The sequence below is a fragment of the Ahaetulla prasina genome, chromosome 3 (genome assembly GCF_028640845.1).
Source record: "Ahaetulla prasina isolate Xishuangbanna chromosome 3, ASM2864084v1, whole genome shotgun sequence".
Taxonomy (NCBI): Eukaryota; Metazoa; Chordata; class Lepidosauria; order Squamata; family Colubridae; genus Ahaetulla; species Ahaetulla prasina.
Window position 1 is genome coordinate 186,857,741 of NC_080541.1, and position 11,877 is coordinate 186,869,617.

The following is an 11,877-nucleotide window of genomic DNA, read 5'->3' on the forward strand; positions in this document are numbered from 1 at the left end:
GCATCTGAGAAGCTGATATGGCAAGTATTTTGCAAAAAAGATGGCCTGAAATCTCTCCGTTGCTTTGATGGTGAAAGATTGTGTACAATTGTTCAGGTTTTTTGAATAAGTTGCGGGGGACAAAAATTAGACTAAACAATCAAATATTTATCAGAAAACAATCCGAGGAGCGTTTCCCCCCCCCCCCCGGTTAAATATAGAAGCATTGCTTTATCTTGAAAATATGAATAAAAATATTTCCAATTTTGATTCCAGCTTGTTCTTCTCATAATTTCTTTACTGAGTTTTCTGTGACTTTGTGCAGGAACACTTTTGACCTGGTTCTGTATTTAAATGCAAATGCATGTCATGGATTGAAGAACGATCACTGAAGAATGTGATGGAAACTGAAACAGCAATCTCTACTCGAAAGGCAAAATATATAAACTATGCTTGGTCTAAGTTCTTATTTTATATAACTTAAACATTGTTTACTCAACCCAGTTTTCTGGGTTCTCGTGAACAGTAATGACTGGTTCCCACAACTAGCCAATTTATGACACTAATGGCTAGGTTCACACTATGCTAGAATAAAAGGTGATTAGCTATTTTTATTTTTATTTATTTTTATTTTTTTATTTACATTTATATCCCGCCCTTCTCCGAAGACTCAGGGCGACTTACAGTGTATAAGGCAATATAAGCTAGTTTATTGGCTCAGTGTGTGAAGTTAGCACTGCTAAAGGACTAGCCCATTTTAAGTTTTAATTTTATTTAACAATGTAATATCTTATGTCTTCTTCCCAGAAAAGCATTATCTCAAACAGTTCAAGTTTTTATATATGCTCTTCATTTTTGTAATAAATCCGCAACTCTAATATTAGTTGTTTTACTTAACCATATTTTATTTTTATTTTATTTTATTTATTTTTATTTTTATTTACATTTATATCCCGCCCTTCTCCGAAGACTCAGGGCGACTTACAGTGTATAAGGCAATATAAGCTAGTTTATTGGCTCAGTGTGTGAAGTTAGCACTGCTAAAGGACTAGCCCATTTTAAGTTTTAATTTTATTTAACAATGTAATATCTTATGTCTTCTTCCCAGAAAAGCATTATCTCAAACAGTTCAAGTTTTTATATATGCTCTTCATTTTTGTAATAAATCCGCAACTCTAATATTAGTTGTTTTACTTAACCATATTTTATTTTTTATTTTTATTTTATTTATTTTGTCACAACAATATATATAAGCATCACACAAAAAGATTATATAGTATATAAATATATATATGAGGAAATATTAGGAGGTATAAGCATATATATATATATATAAGAAGAAGAAAAAAGAAAAAAAACAATAGGACAGGAACAGTAGGCACGTTTCTGCGCTTATGCATGCCCCTTATGGTCCCCTTAGGAATGGGGTGAGGTCAATAGTAGAAAGTTTTTGGTTAAAGCTTTTGGGATTATGGGAAGAGACCACAGAGTCAGGTAAAGTGTTCCAAGCACTGATAATTCTGTTACAGAAGTCATATTTTCTGCATTTTTTTTTTGCATATTTTGCTGACTAAACACAATTATTTGGGATTACACAGAGTAATTAGCCCAAATCATATAGTAGATTAGTATGTTGTATGACTTTTGTCACTGAGAGACATGTCACAGTGAGTTCCATAACTGAATGGTGATTTCACTACAACTGAAGACTCAACTAACTCAACCAGCATTATGAATCTTTGGTTCTGCAATTCTTGATGAACAGCGCTTCCCATCTGCAGCAGTCAGTGTGGCCAATGGAAGCAACAGTAACATCTCCAAATGCCTGATTACCTATCCGATCTAAGCATTGCAGCATGTGTGTGCTCTTTCTACTTCTGTTCATGCTCTAACTTGTGGAATTTCAAACTTTTTCAGAAACCTATTAATAAAAGCCACTGAGCACCTGATAGAGAAGCAATGGGGATAGAAATGGACTTCATTCAAATGAACTTTTGTGAAAGGCTTTGTTTTAAAAATCCTATCAAATTCTTGGAAAACCCTAAGGAATCTATGGAACATAGTTTAACACAGCTCTCCTAACTCTCAACGTTAGTTGAATTGTACCTGATTCACTGTTCTTATGGTAGGTACTGTAAATAGCTGGATTGGTGTATTTGCATGGCATGTCGACTCCTCTCCTTGACCTGATAGGCCCTGGTTATCTATCTAAATACCATCTGAAATAGTGTTTAATGAATTCCAGGCTGAGATTTGTCAATATGTCTTCTTATCTAATATTCTTATTTGTTCCTCTTCATAGCAGACCTTCCTATTCCATTTGAAACACATTCATTCCAGACATTCTGTAACGGGGACTGGAAACTTTGTTACTTATTTGCTAAGAGAAGATACTGTTACTGATTTGATGTCCTTGAAGCTTAATCCGACTTTGTTCACTGACTGCTTTTTTCTTTATTTGTAATTACTCAAAACTATTTGACTTTTAAAGTAGTATAACTAAACGAATCAAAAATTGCTGCAGCTTCAGGCTACAGTGGTGTCCTTCAAGCTGATTCTTAACCAAATTTTGTAGAATTTGATAGCATACCATCCTTAAAAATAGTATGGAAATTTATTTATTCATCACATTTCTACATCTGCCATCTCACCTAAGTGAATCAATTAGAAATTAAATTATTCATGGCTAACCTAAGTCCCCAAGTCCCACTGATTTCAATTGGTCTAGTCTAAGAGTGGGTAAAACGTGCGTTATTAAAACATAAATCATTGAATAAGCTACAGTTAGATTATTTGTAAGTCATACACACACACACACACACACACACACACACACACACACACACAAAACTAACAGAAACAGAGAATAAACAAAACAAAGAAAAGTACAGAACTAAGAAATAGATAGAAGCTTCCAATTTCCTTTGCAGCAAATATGATTACCAAATTATTCCTTACTGTAGGTTTACAAAAAAGCTCATTTTTTTCTGTTACCCATTTTTTCTTCTGTTCCTCAAAAGCACAAGTCATAAGTGCATATTTTCTGTTTCATACAAAAAGTTTGTGAGGGGTTTCCAGTCGGCCATATATGTAGAATGCTGTCTCTTCTCTAATCAAGGCAGTCAATTGAGCCATATTTGCAAGTTCCATCATTTTCAGCAACCGTTTTTCTACTGTGGGTTGTGTCAGTTAGGATCAGAATTTCTGTCACTAAGTGATACCACTGTAAAATGATGTCATGTGATCCATTGCTTAGCAACAGCAATCCCAGCAGTCCCTGCTGCTATTGTTAAGCAATTACTGTGGATATTAAAGAGGTTGCAGCTTCCAACAAGCAAACAGTTTGAGGGGGAGAAATATTTTCAAAATACCATAGCATCATTATGAGGAAGAGTCAGTTGCAGTTGTTGGTATTTTGATGTTTCATTCGTAGCCATAATATATTACAATTGAAAAAGTAGGCAAAAATGGTTTATTTATACCAAATAAAAAGCTGCATCTGGAAAAAGACATATAGACTCCATCAATGATGTGCGTTTACTAAGCAATGTAAGATTCAACTTTAAAAATACGTTGTGAGATTGATGTATATTCTTTTCATCCTTCAGATGTAATACTTTCCGTACATACATCCATACATTTCTTGGCACTTTTGAAGAAATCTGTATATACAGAAATCATAGTAAAAAACATCCAGAAGTTTGCCCATATCAAACTAACCCGTATCCATGAGCCAATTTAAATAAGTTACTATGAAGAAAAAAATAAGTGTTTTATGCATACTGCTTTCTTCTCTCTTTTGCTTATCATACTGGCCTTGTGTAAACGAAAGGGAATGTAGAAAGTTGACTTCTCCAAGTTTTCTCTGTTTAAATCCAGTTCGATTAAATCCTTATGGAAGTGTACAAAGTGAAAAATGAGGTTATGAGAGGTTAATGCTTTAATGCTTTTAATAACTTTTAGCCACATGGCTGTGTTTTGTCAAATAAAGCACAAAGCTGTCCCAAGAAGAAAAATACAGATAGTAACAAACTAACCAATGCTTCCTCCAAAAGGGCAAAGCTACTATATGTTGGGGGAAAATATGTAACCTGGTAATGAATTGAACACAATAAACATCTTGCCTCTATGTTTGTTATACCACACATAGAAATTGTATGGCAGGCGACAGAATAAGGCTCATCAACCTTACTGGTTCAGATGTTAATTCATATAATTGCTTTTATTTCATTATAAAATTAGCAATGTACTTATTACAATGTATTTAGGGTGATCTTAATTTCAAAATCATGTCTGATTTTGACATACTTCGTTTTTCATACTGGTGTGTCATGTATTGATTGTTGTTAATGAACTAAACCAAGTAAACATCAGTGTTTGGCGTTGTTTGTTTAGTCAGTCTCCCTGTATTTATCCGTATGATTCACATGAAGCTCTGTTAAGATTCAGTGGTAAAGGTAACAAAACTCAGAAACTCAAAAAGGATGAATACTTCTTCAAAAAGTTTTTATTATATGTATATGTATATGTGTGTCTGTATCTGTGTAGAGAGAGTCAGTGGTGGGATTCAAAAATTTTTACTACTGGTTCTGTGGGCATGGCTTGGTGGGCGTGACTTGGTGGGTGTGGCAGGGAAAGAATACTGTAAAATCTCCATTCCCACCCCACTCCAGGGGAAGGATACTGTAAAATCCCCATTTCCTCCCGATCAGCTGGGACTTAGGAGGCAGAGAATATAGATGGGGGCAGGGCCAGTTAGAGGTGGTATTTACTAATTCTCTGAACTACTCAAAATTTCCGCTACCGGTTCTCCAGAACTGGCCAGAACCTGCTGAATACCAGCTCTGGAGAGAGAGTGTATATAATGACTTTAATGTGATATTATAAACACAATAAATTCTCCCTGGGTTTATGATAATTCTCCCTGGAATTATTTTGCTGTCAAAAATTTATTTTGCTGTCAGGTTTAAAAAAATTACATTTATTTATAAATAACATTTTATTTATAAATTACATTTATTTACAATTACATTTACAAATAAATAAAATTATAAATTGCTGTGTCATTCCAATTTTGTGATTCTTTCAACAAAGAGAGATACAGAACTGTACTGTAATTACTGATCCTCCTTCTGCATTACTTTTGAATAGAATGCAAGGGCCATATTGCCCTAAATAGTGTGGCCAGTAGTAAATTTTTTTTTTATTTTATTGGATCGCATTGGCATTTAATTAAAATTAGATATACATATCTACATAGATATCCATCAGATTTTCACTCTTGGTATAATGCATGTAAGACTATGACAAGGACAGCAATAAAAAAAATTAAGGTGTAAAAGGGGCCGGTTTAGCTCACGCTGGTAAAGCCTGTTATTAAGAACACAGCAGCCTGCAATTACTGCAGGTTCGAGCCTGGCCCAAGGTTGACTCAGCCTTCCATCCTTTATAAGGTAGGTAAAATGAGGACCCAGATTGTTGGGGGGGCAATAAGTTGACTTTGTAAAAAATATACAAATAGAATGAGACTATTGCCTTATACACTGTAAGCCGCCCTGAGTCTTCGGAGAAGGGCGGGGTATAAATGTAAACAAAAAAAAAAAATCATAGCTAAATGAGTTTCCATTCTCTATAACTTTTAAAACTGACAAACCATGTCTACACATGGGTTCATATATTATTAAATATTATTAAAATTTTCATTATCTCAATGCAATCACAACTTTTTCAGTCTTCCCCTCCTTTTCAACCAGTCACTTTTTGTATATTTATTTTGGGATTGCATCCTCATCCATTCTACATGACCAAACCATATTGACTTTTTCATATCGTTAAATTATTTTTGTAACAATACATTTGTTCCTCACTCATTATTGATTCTATCTCTTCTTTTGTTATTACATACATGTACACTTTTTAAAGTATCCTATTTCCATTTAATGTTTGTATTTCAACTGATAAACCAACTCTCACTTCCATAGAACAAAGTGGGCAGAAGCATACTCATAGCATTTTTTAAAAAATTTTTTTATTCTGACAGTCAGTTATTCCTCAAAACAGACTACCGATATGTATTACCCACTACCTTTCTATAGCATTTGTACATCTTAAAATTTCTCAATTTCACTACATTTTTCCAAAGCTGAAGGAAGATGAACAGAAAGGACTGTTGTGGTAAATATTTTTGGCATATGCTTTAAATATGTTGATGCTAAATGAGGTCCCACTAAATCTAATTAAGTGAATATGAACTTCAGATTGCGGAAAATGAAGGGAATTTTAAAAATTGTAATTACATATTCGAAAATGAAATTATATGAGCAAAATTAAGCACATGTATATGGAAGAATGTGCCACTGAATTAAATTTACAAAACAAAGAATCAGATTTATTATCCATGCTTTTATGGACAACTGTCTGGAAGGAAATTAGGAATCTGGTAGCACCAGTTTCAATATATCTACTTCTGGGTAGACATGCATAGAATTGCACTGCATGTCTAGAATCAAATATTCATTCCACTGAAGTTCATTTTTCCAGCTATTTTAGAGCAAGGTGACTTTTAAGAGGTTCTTGACTTCAACATCTAGCACCTCTAACTAATGATACTTCTACCAATTTATAAATATTGTAAGAGGAAAAATAGAATTTGCTTTAAGTTTTAGTTGCTTAATCATTATTCAAGCTTTCACATAGATCTCAAAGTTCAGTAAGCCTGTTCCGATTGTGACACAAATACTGGCAACCATGCACTGATAGAACAGGCATGCATGCCCATATTAAAGTGAATAGCTTTTGGAATGCGTGGTTTCATTCAGTTTGATGGTGCTTGCCTTCTTTCCAAATTATGCTTAAGGTAGCAGGTTTTGAGTGATGTTTCAGATTTCCTTTTCAAATCTAGAGGTACAAAAGAACAAAGTCTTTTTCCTAAACAGCTTACAGTTTAAACCGAAAAACAATATATTACATTTCCTGAAAATGCCATTGCATAATAGTTAAATATTACAATCACAGTATGTACACCCACTGTTTGTCTACTGTTTATTTTTGCACAGGTAGAATCTGAAGATGCAGTAAAAATGATAACTTTGCAACTTCAGAAGTTTAGAAGCTATCAGTTCTTAGGATTTCCTGTAGCAGCTAAAGGAATTTTCCAATGGACCACTCAGCTAATAGGTTCTCAGTACTCGTATGCCCATTGTGACTGGACTCACCCACATGGCTATAAATAATAACTTGTTTTATTTAGTGCACTGTATAAATCATGCTAACTGAGTCAACAAATCAAGTTTTAGAAAATGAAAACTTGGTTCAATGTATGAATTCAGTATATATGTTTTAGCCTGGACAGTTTCAACATTTTATGTTAGCTGGCACATTGGATTTTTGAGAGCATGTTCAAATCAATCAACAAAATGGTTGCCATGTGGCCAATCACAAGTACCTAGCTACCAGAATACAAACAAAACTTTGATCTCTGATCCCTCCCCCATTTTATTTTCTCAGAATGCTTTGGAAGTCTCTTATGAGAAAGACATTGGAAAGCCAATATTTTCCTCTGTAGCATGCTACCCTATCATTTTTTAAATTAAAAGAATCTAAAAAAGTAAAATAGAAAATTTATCTGAGTGCCAAGAAACATTTCTGGCAGATTATTGCAGATCAGGTTTGAGTCTCTTTTTATTGATGTTAAATCAGTATATAGCTAAAATAAATATTATTTCAGTGTCTCTTCACCTCAAATTTATTCATGAGTTATAAAGACAGTCTACACATCAAATATCCACTGAAACATACCATAATACCATATTAAACATAGAGACTTTGGCTTGTCTGTATTTGAAGGTTTAAATATACCTGACTTCTCTTTCTCCTCTTAGTTCTTGTGTTAATAAAATTTTTGAAAAATATGTGGATTATATGTGCTAAAAGTTCAGAAAGCAAATAAAACACTGGACAACATTTTTTCCCCAAAAGTTTTGCTTCCCAAAAAACTTTTGCTGATTATGATAGACCCCTTCAACTGAACACAAATATATTTTCAAAATGACTGTATCACATAGGATTCTTGAGAAATATGAAATTAACTTTAAAAAATTATAATGTATTTAATCACATATTTCCGATACACTGCATGAGTTCAACAGAGCCAAAAGTGTTTTGCTGTTATTTTTCATTTGAAAAATACATAATTTACTGTAATGTGTAAATTCAGCCATTCTGCTAAAGAGAATAAGGCATCTCTAAAATGTCTCCGTAGATTTGCTGTGTTTCTGTAATTTTCTAAATGTGTCTTTCCCATTCCTGAGTAATTTTACCTATACTTATTATAAAGTTTATGCCCCTTCTGAAAACAAAACTGGACTAAAAAACCTCTCCAGAAATAGTGTTTCATGTTCATATTAGTTAATTACTCTTCATAAGCCTGGTAAGCATTTTAGCGTGGCATTGTTTATGAATTTAATATTCCTTGCACTGGTCAAACAAAGTTCTCCAAGATGAATTTTAAAAAGGCTTATGCCTTATTTTTGATAGAGGAATTAGAAATCCATAAACTTAGCTTGCTGGCAGTTTTGTTCTAATCTATTCTTTTATAAAATGCTGACAAAATTATAATTTTACAGTAAATTTAGTTTACTTTAGTTCAGCATTCAATACCATCATTCCAGACATTCTTCTAACTAAGCTAAACCAGCTACAGGTACCGGAACAGACTTGTAAGTGGATCACAAGCTTCCTAACAAACAGGAAGCAGCAGGTGAAGCTAAGCAAGATCACATCGAATACCTGTACAATTAGCACAGGGGCGCCCCAAGGCTGTGTGCTCTCCCCACTTCTCTTCTCTCTGTATACCAATGACTGCATCTCCAATGATCCATTTGTTAAGCTACTGAAGTTCGCAGATGACACAACAGTGATTGGTCTCATTCGAGACAATGACGAATCCGCATATAGACGAGAGGTCGAACGACTAGCCTTGTGGTGCAACCAAAACAATCTGGAACTGAACACACTCAAAACCGTAGAAATGGTGGTAGACTTTAGGAAAAACCCTTCCATACTTCCACCTCTCACAATACTTGACAACACAGTATCAACAGTAGAAACCTTCAAATTTCTGGGTTCTATCATATCGCAAGATCTCAAATGGACAGCTAACATCAAAACATCATTAAAAAGGACAACAAAGAATGTTCTTTCTGCGCCAACTCAGTAAGCTCAAACTGCCCAAGGAGCTGCTGATCCAATTCTACAGAGGAATTATTGAGTCTGTCATTTGCACCTCTATAACTGTCTGGTTCGGTTCTGCAACCCAACAAGAAAAACACAGACTTCAGAGGATAATTAGAACTGCAGAAAAAATAATTGCTACCAACTTGCCTTCCATTGAGGACCTGTATACTGCACGAATCAAGAAGAGGGCCGTGAAAATATTTGCAGATCCCTCGCATCCTGGACATAAACTGTTTCAACTCCTACCCTCAAAACGACGCTATAGAGCACTGCACACCAGAACAACTAGACACAAGAACAGTTTTTTCCCGAAGGCCATCACTCTGCTAAACAAATAATTCCCTCAACACTGTCAGACTATTTACTGAATCTGCACTACTATCAATCGTTTCATAGCTCCCATCACCAATCTCTTTCCACTTATGACTGTATGACTATAACTTGTTGCTGGCAATCCTTATGATTTATATTGATATATTGATCATCAATTGTGTTGTAAATGTTGTACCTTGATGAACGTATCTTTTCTTTTATGTACACTGAGAGCATATGCACCAAGACAAATTCCTTGTGTGTCCAATCACACTTGGCCAATAAAATTCTATAAATTTTGAGTATTGATCTACACAGACTTTACAGAAAACAGGCATGACACTGGGTAAATATTTCAAGTACTTTCAGAAAAAGTTAGTAAGAGCTGAGAATCCTCTCAAACTCCATGCCAAAAAAGAAAAAGAAAAAAAGGGGGGGAACCCCCAACCACTCTGTTCCCATTTTAGAAGTATCTCTTTTTCACTTCCCATCATCTCTAGTCTTCCTCAATCTGCCCAGATGATCCCCATCCTTCCAGAACAATTTAATGGGTGGGAATATTTTCTACTGGCTGACTGACAGCATTGAATACAACTCTGAGTGTTTTAAAGTTTTAGAATCAGCAGTGTTGCATCTGTTTACAATGGAGCACATTTTTATTTGCTGTGCACTCTAAGGAAGTGCAGACATTCACCCAAAAATGATTAGGAAAATCTGGTTCTTTAATTTTTAGCTCAAGTGAACAGTACCTTCTACACTTTAATATCACGTGTTTCAACACTTGCTGTAGCACTGGAAGAAAACATTCACAATTCCAACAAGCCAAAGTCAAGTGGTTAAGCCAATTTAATTTAATTATTTACCACTGTTGTATCCTGATGGTCCACTATAACAGGAGGACTGTATAATGTAAGAAAGAACACACATTCTCTGTCTCATATTTATTAAATATTGACCAAACGACCTTGTAATGGGTCAAGAATTTCAGTAAAACAAACTGATCATAAGAACCAACTTTACATTGATGTCAGAGAACTAGTCCTTTAATTCAATTATCTGGGTTCACATACCACACATCCATAATGTGGTTTGCTTGTTTGGGCTCAGCATATTTGCCATTTATCCACTTACATTGCACAACTCCCTTTCAGGTCAAATAGCATAAGGCTGAACCCAGAAAAGAGGTGAAAAAAGAAATTAAAAGAGAAAAAACCCTCTGTAAGTAATTACGGTATGTCCCTCCATAGCTTCCTATCCTGAAAAACAATCTCTGCTTCCCCAATGTCTGCATATTACTTCATACATTGATTGGTCTTTAACCAGGTTGTCAGTTTTTTTATTTATTTATTTTATTTATTAATCATATTTATATACCGCCCTATTTCCCGAAGGACTCAGGGCGGTTTACAGGCACTTAAAAATACATAATACATAAATACAATATAAAACAATTAAAAAACTTATTCTAAAGCCCGTTATTAAAATATAAAAACAAAACCCAATTAAAACCCATAAATTTAAAATCTAGCTCAGTCCTGCACAATTAAATAGGTATGTTTTAAGCCCGCGGCGGAAGGTCCGAAGGTCCGAAAGCTGACGAAGTCCGGGGGGTAGTTCGTTCCAGAGGGTGGGAGCCCCCACAGAGAAGGCCCTTCCCCTGGGTGTCGCCAGACGACATTGCCTCGCTGACGGCACCCTGAGGAGACCCTCTCTGTGAGAGCGCACGGGTCGGTGAGAGGTATTCGGTAGCAGTAGGCGGTCCCAGAATAACCCGCCCAATGCCATGGAGCGCTTTAAAGGTGGTCACCAGAACCTTGAAGCGCACCCGAAGGCCACAGGTAGCCAGTGCAGTCTGCGCAGGATGGGTGTTATCCGCGAGCCACGAGGGCCTCCATCTATCACCTCGGCAGCCGCATTCTGGACTAACTGTAGCCTCCGCATGCCCTTCAAGAGGAGCCCCATGTAGACAGCATTGCAGTAATCCAGGCGAGACGTCACGAGTGCGTGGGTGACCGTGCATAGGGCATCCCGGTCCAGAAAGGCGCAACTGGCGTACCAGGCGAACCTGGTAAACGCTCTCCTGGAGCGGCCGTCAAATGATCTTCTAGAGATAGCCGTTCATCCAGGAGGACGCCTAAGTTGCGAACCCTCTCCATCGGGGCCACTGACTCGCCACCGATGGTCAGCCGCGGATTTAGCTGACTGTAGCGGGATGCCGGCATGCACAGCCACTCTGTCTTGCCGGGATTGAGCTTGAGCCTGTTTCTCCCCATCCAGACCCATACGGCCTCCAGACACGGGACAGCACTTGATAACCGTTGGGGTGGTCCGGTGTAGAAAAGTACAGCTGGG